Source organism: Carcharodon carcharias (genome assembly GCF_017639515.1).
Source record: "Carcharodon carcharias isolate sCarCar2 chromosome 21 unlocalized genomic scaffold, sCarCar2.pri SUPER_21_unloc_1, whole genome shotgun sequence".
Lineage (NCBI taxonomy): Eukaryota > Metazoa > Chordata > Chondrichthyes > Lamniformes > Lamnidae > Carcharodon > Carcharodon carcharias.
Window position 1 is genome coordinate 615927 of NW_024470575.1, and position 10729 is coordinate 626655.

The window sequence follows — 10729 nt, forward strand, 5'->3', positions numbered from 1 at the left end:
TACCTTTCCCTTCTTTAAGACGCTGGAACATTGACTCTGATGTTATCAGTGAAATTAACTGATCTGAGACATTGAAAGGATTCTCGTTACTGCACATCAGGAATTCAAACCTAATATCGGCTTCGGACAATCAGAATACTTGGTAACAGACAAGACAGCGAAAGACTCGAAGGGAGACGGCACCAGTTGTAGGAGACCTGGTTCCCGGTGACATGGATGTGTCTGCAGTGGGTGTGATCAGACTGTTCCATGTATCCACAATGAATGTCCCACTCTTTATTTGGGAAGAGTAAAACTGAGAAAGAATAATTGTCACTCCAGTAGCGGCAATCTGAGCTTTCACTCGCTGAGCCATTGGTTTAGGATCTTATAGAGGATATGTATCCTTGTCAAGTCTCTGTGGGCAATTGGTCAGCGTGTTCGGCTGTTAACTAAAAGGTTGGTGGTTTGAGACCACCCAGGGACGAAGCTGTCACTATTTTCTCCCCTGTCATTACTCATTAACTCTCTGGTTTGTTTCGGGCCTCTGAAACCACAAGGAAATCCTCCCGCCCCCACCCCCAAGTTGCAAACTCGGCTCCCACATCAAGCTTTGTTTACGGATATTCATTTCAGATATAACAAAGAAAATGAACGATCATGTACCACCATCTAAATCAATGCAGATCTATGAGGCTATTGGATTGAAACAATCCCATCAATTAGTCGCTCCACGGTAACTGAGACAGGAAAAAGTAACAATATTCCAGCCCCACACTCTCCAATCAGCCGCTACTAGCGGAAGCATCTTCTTATTTTGCTGCATGTTATCTTCAGAAATGCTGAAGAGCGAATCTAATGTGGCTGCAAGATCTGCATTCAGTTCACATTAAGCAACAAACAGGAATGGGAGCGATGTAACTTTTCCACACAGTTGGGTGACAATGTTTTTCACGAGCATCGAATGGAGTAACTTGCACATGCGAAATGAGCTGGGTAACCACAATGCTACAGAACCATTTCCCTGCCTGGATCCCAATGGAGCTGTCTGGAATGTTAAATGGTGACGTCATGCAGCAGCACTTTGGGTCTTTGTTTTGAAGAAATGGAATTCGGCTGTTCTCATTAGGAATGCTGGAGACAGACTGATCAACAATGTCATCATCAAATGGCACAGCGCAGTGAGAGGATCTTCCGCCCATTTTATTTATACCAGCTTTTTACAAAGATCTTGCCAATTAATCCCAAATTCCTTCTCTCTTTCCATGGATCAGAATTTTCTCCCTTTCAACCATTGCCAAATTCCCCTTTGTAGAAGGAGTTTCTGCAGAATCCATGCAGTTTACCTTAATGAATAGTTCCCTTACCCAATGAAATTAAGAGTTGGACTAGGGTTCCTTCTCCAGTTTTCGATACAAACATAAGTTATTTATGCAATTCCTTTCATGGTGAACTTACAAAAGATGTTTATTCTGATCAGACATGTCCTCAGTATTTCCTCAGTCATGATGACCATGAAACTATCATTGATTGCCGTACAAACCCATGTGGTTCACCAGTCATTTAGGGAATTCAATCGGTCGTCCTTACCTGGTCTGACCTGCACGTGACTCCAGACCCACAGTGATGTGGTTGATTCTCAACTGCCCTCTGAAATGCTTTAACAAGTTACACAGTTGAAGGGCAATTCGGGATGAGCAACAAATGCTGGCCAGTGATGCTCATGAAAGAATGAAGATCCATGATAAAGAGCGATACAAAGTGATTTTCTACCATCTCTCCCACTCCCTCATGTTCAATCCAGTATCAGTTGCATCTATCTTTAGGATGACGCTAGTCTTTGGATCACACTGGTAGTCATCTTTCAGTCAGTAAGTAACTGTGAATTTGCATTTGTAAACTCATTAATTTCTGTTGTTAACTAAAGAAACTGTATTTTTTGTGCCTGGTCAGTTTCATCCCTCTTGATTTTGTGGGGAGCTTTTTGAGGCTTGGCGAAGAGCAGATTTAATGTGGCAGTGCGATACTATATTCAATTAATATTCAACAACAAATGTGAATTATGGAACTTTCCCTCACACTTAGATGTGTGAATCTCGATAATGTTCTACCCATTTCCAGACAGGGGACCTTTTGCGTGTACTTAGTGAACCACTGCACTACAGAAACAATGGGCAGAACCACATGGACTGACTAAGAATATCAAACCGGGCAGTCTTACTGCACTTCCGAACCCTGTTTTGTGGAAGTACAATTCGGCTGAAAAACATAGCCATGCGGCAGAGAAATTGACCTGACATTAGAATCATAAAATGACAGAGCACATCAGCAGGTTATTCAACACTTCCCACATGTGTGAACTATCTTATTGCAATTCGTCTGATTTATTGTCTCTTTCTGATAACATGCCTTTTGGAGAAAATCAGTCAAAGCCTGGGGAAGTGCCAATGTCACATGGCTGTGAGATAATGTATTCAGCTATTATTTAGCAACAAACGGGAATTGTGCAACTTCTCACAATTAAATGATTCAATTTTGATAATGTTTCTGTCAGTTTTCGAACTGGCGACCTTGCACATATGAAGTGAATGTGAAAACCCTATTTGTTTCTCTAATCATTTATAGGATATGGACATCGCTGGCGAGGCCACTACACTACAGAAACAATTTGTGAGAAAAAGCCAAAGGGACTTGTATGGAATGTCAAACTGTGTAGACATGCTGCACTGCAAGATCCTGTTTTACAGGAATAGAATTGGAGTGGGACATTTTGGAATGCTGCAGAGAAATTGATCTAATTGTAAATTGACACAGCTCATTAGGAGGCCATTCGACCCATCGGGTGTGTTCTTTCTTCCACTTAGTTCCAATATCATTCTCTTTCTTCATAACCCTGGAGTTTTATTTTCCATTTCAAATAATTGCCCAATCCCCTTTTGAAAATTCTGATTGAAGAAAACCAATATTAAAGAGGTGCAGGAGCTTCTGCAGTGTCCATGCACAGTGTGTGAAAATTAACAAAGTTTCCCTGACCCAATTACATGGAGAGTTGTGCTGGGGATTCATATATGGTCTTCGAAATAAAAAGAAATAATTCGAATAAAGAATAAAATAATTCATTCCATATCTACAATCTAATTCCTCTTGCTGCACAACCTGTTACAGAGGCTGCTTTGGAAAAGAAGTGAAATGTTTAATAGAGCTCCACGAAGCCCTGGTTAGATCACGCCTGGAGGACTGTGTGTATTTCTGGGAACGGAACCTTTTCAAGGATCAAAATTGTTTTGCAGCATTGTCCAACCCATCGCCCACTTTTCTACGGAACTTGGCTTTATCAGCTAAACCATAGGCTACAGCGAGAGTTGAACTCGCGACCCCTGGTTTACGAGACCAGAGCTCTAACCACTGAGCTATGGAGCCAACCGCTGAGCTGAAAGCACGGAAAGTCGACCATATTCAGTAGACGAGGACCAGGACGACATTCGATAGACCTGGAAATATCTGAGAGGGAGAACAGGAAGTTAAAATATGCGACATGTGGCAGAATTTGATGTGTGTCAGTTAATATAAACTGACGCAGTGTCTGGTGAATTAAATACCGGCAAAGGTACGAGATTAATAAAAACAGAGACATGGACAAGTCCAGCAATGAGAGAGACATGGTATAGGACAATAACAACAGAAACAGGGAATTGTGTGATATGAATGGAGCAGCATTAACTGAGACAGGGTTCAGTTTGATAGACACGTGGCAGGCTCTACTGGAGTAATAGCTGAGACAGAGTCTTGTGAAATGCAAATAAAAACATGTTCTAGTTTTCTATAACCAGAGACAAGCTCTAGTGCAGTGCCAACTGGGGCATGGCTTATTGTAACTTTAGCCGAGACCTGCTTCAGTGCAGTCATGACTGAGATAGTGCCAACTGTATTATGGCCCTAGTCCAGTACATAAACAACTGTGACTGAGCCAATTACAGAAACAACTGAGAGATGACCTTCTCTAATATGATCAGAGACCTGTCCTAGTGTAATGGAAACAGAAACGGCGTCTAATTTAATATGAACAGAGATAGTGGCATTTGCAGTAATAATTGAGACAGCGCTTGCTTCATGTTATGGAAGCAATCATGGTTTCACTGCCATCCACTGGTCAAACTTTGCTATTGCAGGTGTTGTGAAAATGTTGATTCTATTTTCTGTTTCTGAGATCAATGGTCAAAATCAGAAATAATGGAAACGTAGTCGGCAGGATTTGAACCTGCGTGGGGTAACCCCAATGGATTTTAAGTCCATCGCCTTAACCACTCGGCCACGACTACAAACTTTAATAATCAACATATATATTTCATATATGAAATCATAGAATAGTTACAGCAGAGAAAAAGGGTCTTCTTCCTACCCTGTCACTGCAACAACCCAGTCTTTTCCCCGTAACCCTGCAATTTATGCTGTCCCTCCTCGTTCTCCCTCCCAAACTGGGAATGAAAGAGTGAGAAAGAGAGAGGAAGAGAAGTGATGGGTTTTGTAGATCCCAGGGAAAAGAAACTCCCGGAACAGTTCATTGTGACAGTTCACACAGCAACAAGAAAACAACATTCCCAGAGAAGGGCCAGGAGTGGGAGCGTGTTTAGTTCAAACACAGAAGACTTGTTCAGCCAATAACAGCATCGAGTGTGTTAGACATGAACATGACAGTGAACAGTGAGGTAAAATAATGGAATAGCTTCTTTACCCAGAGAGTGGTGGGAATGTGGAACCCGATGCCACAGGGAGTGGTCGAAGTGAATTGTACAGATACATTTCAGTGGAAACTAGGCAAGAATTTAAGGGAGAAGGGAATAGATAATTACAATTGTAGATTTAAATGAAGGTAATTTGGAGGAGACTGAAGTGGATCATAAACACCGGAGCGGACTGGTTGGACCAAATTCCCATTTCTGTTTCCTCCATCCTGTGAGAATAATACCAGATTCTGCCGCCTCTCCAGATGATTGAAATAGCTTATCCCTGACACAGTTCATGTGAATACTGCCCATAACCTCTCCAAAGACTTAACACCATTCCCAAAATGTGAACATAATATTTCAGCTGAGGTTCAATAAATGGTTTACAAAGATTCAGCACCATCAGTTTGATTTTGAACTCCAAGCCTCCATTAATGAAGCCAAGGACCACATGAGATATTTTTAAAGAAAGCAGAGAGGTCAGCTTGTCCTGCTACCTTCGAAGATTTGTGTACACGTCACTCTATCTCTCTACTCAGTTCTCCACCAAACAACCTTTCACAGCCCGTGTGCTTTTTTCCTTCATCTCCTCGTTCCGAACACTGTCCACAAGCCTTGCAGAATGGCTCGTCCACTCCAGTTTTGCCATTTCCTCGCTTCAGACCCGCTTCACCAGGGATATCTTTGTCCAGCAAAATGGTGCGTTTACTTGGAACAGGAAGGGCTTGTTCAATGGCAATTGTTCAGCCAATGAGGACAACTGTTTCTGTGAGCTGGAACACAAAACCGACAGTGAGGTGAAATAGTCCCACAAACTGCTCCTGTGTAAATTTCAATTTCCAAAACCCACCAACCTCATCACTGCGGCTCCTGTGAAACTGACAAGGCGACACACGCAGACATTCATCACTGAAAGTAACTGAGACACATCCAATTCAAAACACTGTCATGTCGCATCTGTTTCTGCTTCTGTCACTGCCTCTCCTCCAGCTCCCTCTGCCCGTCCAGCTCCCAGGTCAATTAGCTGCTTGATGCAGACACATTCAGTTCATGAACACAAGCTTTCCCTGGAAATCAGGAACAGGGAATGGAAGTCCCAAAGCTTCCAGAAGGGATGGGTTCACAGATGACAGTGTAAAGATAAAACATGATCTCTCTTACTGCTTCTCCCATATACTGATTACATGAAAAGGACACAAGGGCAACCCACTGTCTGGTTAAATGTTGTTCAGTGAAAATTTCAATCATCCTCCACTGGGTAACATTCGGGCACTGAGTCAACAAGCAGTCTGCACTCAAAAATAAACACAGCAAGTGGCAATCACATCTTGCAACATTTAAACCTGTTGTTGTTCTCTGTACCATTTACCACGAAAATACCGAACAAAAGTGAAAACATTTTGCGATGGTAAAAATGTGTTCACCCCTCGGTGAACTGAACCACACTGATACACACAGAGGAGCACAGACAGACATATACACCGAGAGGGACAGAGGCCTAAGGAGAGACAAACACCCATGTCACCAACAGTTTTCTTCCATTTCTGGCGATTTGGTGAATACTTTCAGCTGAACGGAAATGAAGGATCGCGCAAGTAAAGCAGAAAAAAACACGGGAGTATTTGGAAGCTTCTAATTTCATTTCACCATCAATTAGCTGTGGAGACAGCGAAAAGGACAAACAGGGATGCAATGCAGTCGGCAGGAGTCGAACCGGCGTGGGGAAACCCTAATAGATTTCAAATCCATCGCCTTAAGCACTCGGCCACGATTACTACAGGAGAGTGAAACGCTGTTGAGCTAACATTGCAGAATGGTTGCCCCCACCTACTTCCGGTCTCCCTGCAATTTTTATTGCCTCTTCTCGGTCTTCCTACCAAAATAAAGCACCGCAGACGCCAGCTGCCCCGAGAGCATCCCAATGGATTTTCGAAAAAGACAAACTACTTGAAATTTCGATCGCAGTGGGATTTGAACCCACAGTTCATAGGACACTAAAAGCCGGGTTTCATGAAACGCTACAACCGAATTTCGAGGCCTTGGGCCGCTCGGACACACACCTACGAGGGAAACAGAAGCACCGTAACCATTGCCTTGAGTGGTATCAGCGCTGAATTAGACCATAACAAATAGGAGGAGGAATGGAACCATTTTGTCCCTGGAGCCCCTCATAATATCACAGAATCAGAGCTAATGTTACATCACAGATAGAGGCCATTCGGCCCGTGACATTGGAATATAGGATTTAACAGCATGAGGAGGATTCAATAAGCTCATGGCTGATCAGGTTGTTGGCTCCACTCCACTTTTTTCTTTGCCCCCAACGCCCCATAACCCCTTCTCGATCAAAAACCTTTCTAATTCTGCCTTGAATAATTCAATGACCCAGCCTCCACTGCTTTCTGGGGAAAATAATTCCACAGACTAACGGCCCTCGGAGGGAGAAAATGTCTCCTCGACTCCGTCTGAAAAGGGAGACCTCTTACTCTTCTGGAAACTAACTCACCTGGTCCCACTCCCCCGCCTTTTCCCCGGAGAACTGCATTTTCTGCCCGAATCTCCTTTGAAATCCGCGATTGGATTTGCCTCCCGCACACTCTCAGGTAGTGAATTCCAGATCCTAACCACTCGCTGTGTAACAGAGAATTGTAGGATTGTACACTTTGTTTGATGTTGCCTCTCCTCATTTTTTCAACCAACATGAATCACTCCATGCTTCCTGACATTAAATTCCAGGATCGTTTTAACAGTTTACTAGAGGAATTCCTGTGCATTGTGACAGTTCACACAGCGGTAAGAAATAAGGTTTCCCCTGACTGGGAATTGAACCTGGGCTGCGGTGGTAAAAGCACAAAAGCATCTGCATAAAACTCTCCGATTTCCAGTGAAGCCGAGGGCAGTGTTCGTTCAGAACCTAGCGGCTGTGACATTTACAAAGTGGGATGGAAAGAGACTCAGTTTGAGCGGTGACACTGCTGGAGGAATGGGAGACTGGGGATCACCCATGAAAACAGCAAAGCCTTAAAAACAGGCGGCGCCTAGCATGGGGCGCAACCCACGATCCTGAGATGTAGAGACTCACAAGCGACAGACTGAGCTAGCCAGGTACATGTACTAACAACTGCCTATGCAAGCATTCAGCGAGATAAATGTTGTTTTCCATCTGGAGCCTCAGCTTGTTCTGAATTTCAAAGTGCAGAAGGTGATCGACCTACAAAAGCCCCACGGTTGTAATCCATTCCTCTCAGTCATCAATAACATCGTTCACATCTTCCACTTACCTGCACTTCCTTCCAAACATTGCAAACTCCACTTGCATCATTCAAACTGATATTTTTCTCTTTGACATTTTAATATGAAGCTGCACATTTAATGTGAGTTACGTTTATGATGGTAAATATGTGTTGGTCCGTCGGGCAACTGCACCACATTAACACACACAGAGGAACACACACAGACATATACACCGAGAGTGACAGGGGCCAAAGGAGAGACAAACACCCAGAAAACAAAGATGTCACCAACTTGGCCAATTATTGTTCCATTTCAGGGACCAAATGTAGTGAATATTTGCAGATGAACTGAAGTCAGAAACACCGGGGTATTTGGGTGGTTTTCTTTTTCATTTGACTGATAATTTATTCAGTTTGCAGACAGTTTGTGTCAATCAGGAATGAGAAGAAGGGGAGTTGGCAGGATTCGGACCACGTGGAAAAACGCCTGAACCACTCGGCCAGGACAACTGCGTAAAGGCTGCATGTTGTTTGTTTAAAATAATAGAATGAATACAGGGAATTCCAGTGAAAGAAGGTCTTCCAGTCCGTGCCATTGTCCCACCTTTTCCCAGTCACCCTGGGATTTACACTGTCTCTCCTCATTCTCCCAACTGAAATACAACACTGCACAGCTCAGCTGCTCCTTCACTGCACAGAGAATCTTTTGGAAGCGTCTCAAATAACAAAGCACCAGAAAGTTTGACAGCGGTGGGAGTAAAGCCCAAATCACCAGAGATATCAAACCTGAACCAGCGGCTGAGCCCGCTCGGCCTCACTACCACATTCAGATTAGACACAAACATTGTCTTCACCAACATTGACACGGAATTAGAATATAAAAAATTATGATCAGGAATTGGCCATTCGACCTCTCGAGCATTCTCAGCTACTTAATAAGATCATGTGAAAACTTCAATCATCCTCCGCTTTGTAACATCTGGAATTTTAGTAGCTGAACAGTCTCCACTCAAAATAAAGAGAGAAATGTCCTGTTAACAGCTTTTTTTTTGCTGATATGAAGTCAGAGAGCTAACATGAATAATGATTGGGTGGTGAAAATGGGAAACTGAACCACATTGACACACACAAAATCACAAATATGCGCATTGTTAAGATTTGAAATTGTGCTTATTTTCACACTGTCTTTCAATGTGCAGAAAGTGGAGCTGTGATCAGCTTATAGCTCAGAAGATGTACAGCAAGAATATACATAACAGGCTGTTACTCACGGTGTCTGTTTGGACTCGGTGAGCTGCATCTTACGATTGAGACCATTTAAATGTCGTTCAACGAGTCCGGTTCCAAATTCTGTGCTAGAAATGATAAGAAAACTCGCTGAAGTTGCTTATTGTCTTGAATTCAAAGCATCACATGGAAGATAAGAAAGTTCATCTTAACCGTGGTGTTGGAAACGTAAAATGACAGAAAGTTACAGCAAAGAAAGAGGCCATTCGGCCCTGTGTGCTGCTTTCAAAGACAGTATGATTGGTTGATCTGAATATTCAAAGATGTTCGTCATTTAGGAAGAATGGGCAAAAAGGAAAATGAGGCGGGGTCATGTTGTTCATTAGGAACGAGATCGGTACATTAGTGAGAGAGGTTCTTAGATTGAAGGATCAAGATGTAGAATCAGTTTGGGTGGAGATAAGAAACAGCAAGAGACAGCAACCATTGGTGGGCATTGCTTATAGGCCGCCAAACTGTAGTGGAGTTTACTTTTACAAACTTCACCAAGGATAAGTTTCTTTGACCAAATGTGTCGGTTGAACACAAGTGACGTCTTCAGCCAATGAGAAGAACCATTGCTGTTCGCTGGAACATGAAATCGATACTTTCCTCTTTTAAGACAGTTCTTAAAGCCTCCCCCTTTGACCGAGCCTTGACCGATTATGTGGCTCAGTGTCATACTTAGTGATAAAATGCTCCTGGGGAACGCCTTGTGACGTTTCATTAGGAAAAAGGAGCTTTATAAATATCAGTTGTTGTTGTAGTCCATACATAGAAAGAGACAAACTACTCTTGTCTCTTTCATCCTGACATTTTTCACTGTAACATTGAAATGTGAAGTTGTACAACTAATGTGAATACAGTTTGTGTTCGTAAAAATGTGTTCACCTCCTCAGGGAACTGAACCACAGTGACACAAACAGAGAAACACACACAGAGATATACACCGAGAGTGACAGAGGCCGAAGGAGAGACAAATGCCAGAGTGAAATCATGTGACCAAATTGGCTCAGTTTTGTTTTCCATTTCCCATTGGACATTTGCAGAAGGCTGACAAATGAACGGTAACAAGAGAACACGGGTGTGTTTGGATCGCTTTCCCTCGATCAAACGATAATTAGTTCTGTTTGTGCGCCGATAAAACCCAAAATAATGAGAAACGTAGTCAGCAGGATTCGAACCTGCGCAGGATAACCCCAATGGATTTCTAATCCATCGCCTTAACCACTCGGCCACAACTACATAAGGTTCTCCAATATTATTATTACGTGTATGAAATCATGCAATGGTTACAGCGAAGAAAGAGTTCTTTCTGCCCGTCCTGTCACTGCCATTACCCGACCTTTTCCCCGGAACCCTGCAATTGATTCTGTCCCTCCTCGTTCTTCTGACCAAACTGGGAATGAAAGAGTGAGAATGATCCAACCCAGCCAATTACCGCCCCATCAGTCTACTCTCCAACATCAGTAAGGTCATGGAAGGAGTCATCAACAGTGCTATCAAGAGGCACTGACTTTGCAATAA

General features: G+C 43.0%; 3 non-coding genes across 3 annotated transcripts; all 3 read right to left on the bottom strand.

The window, feature by feature from the left end:
- Window positions 1-3326: 3326 nt before the first annotated feature.
- Window positions 3327-3399, bottom strand: trnat-cgu. The gene has a single exon. It is a non-coding gene; the product is annotated as a tRNA-Thr (tRNA).
- An 817-nt stretch (window positions 3400-4216) lies between these two features.
- On the bottom strand, window positions 4217-4298 carry trnal-uaa. Its single transcript has one exon. It is a non-coding gene; the product is annotated as a tRNA-Leu (tRNA).
- A 6067-nt stretch (window positions 4299-10365) lies between these two features.
- On the bottom strand, window positions 10366-10447 carry trnas-aga. Its single transcript has one exon. It is a non-coding gene; the product is annotated as a tRNA-Ser (tRNA).
- Window positions 10448-10729: the final 282 nt, after the last annotated feature.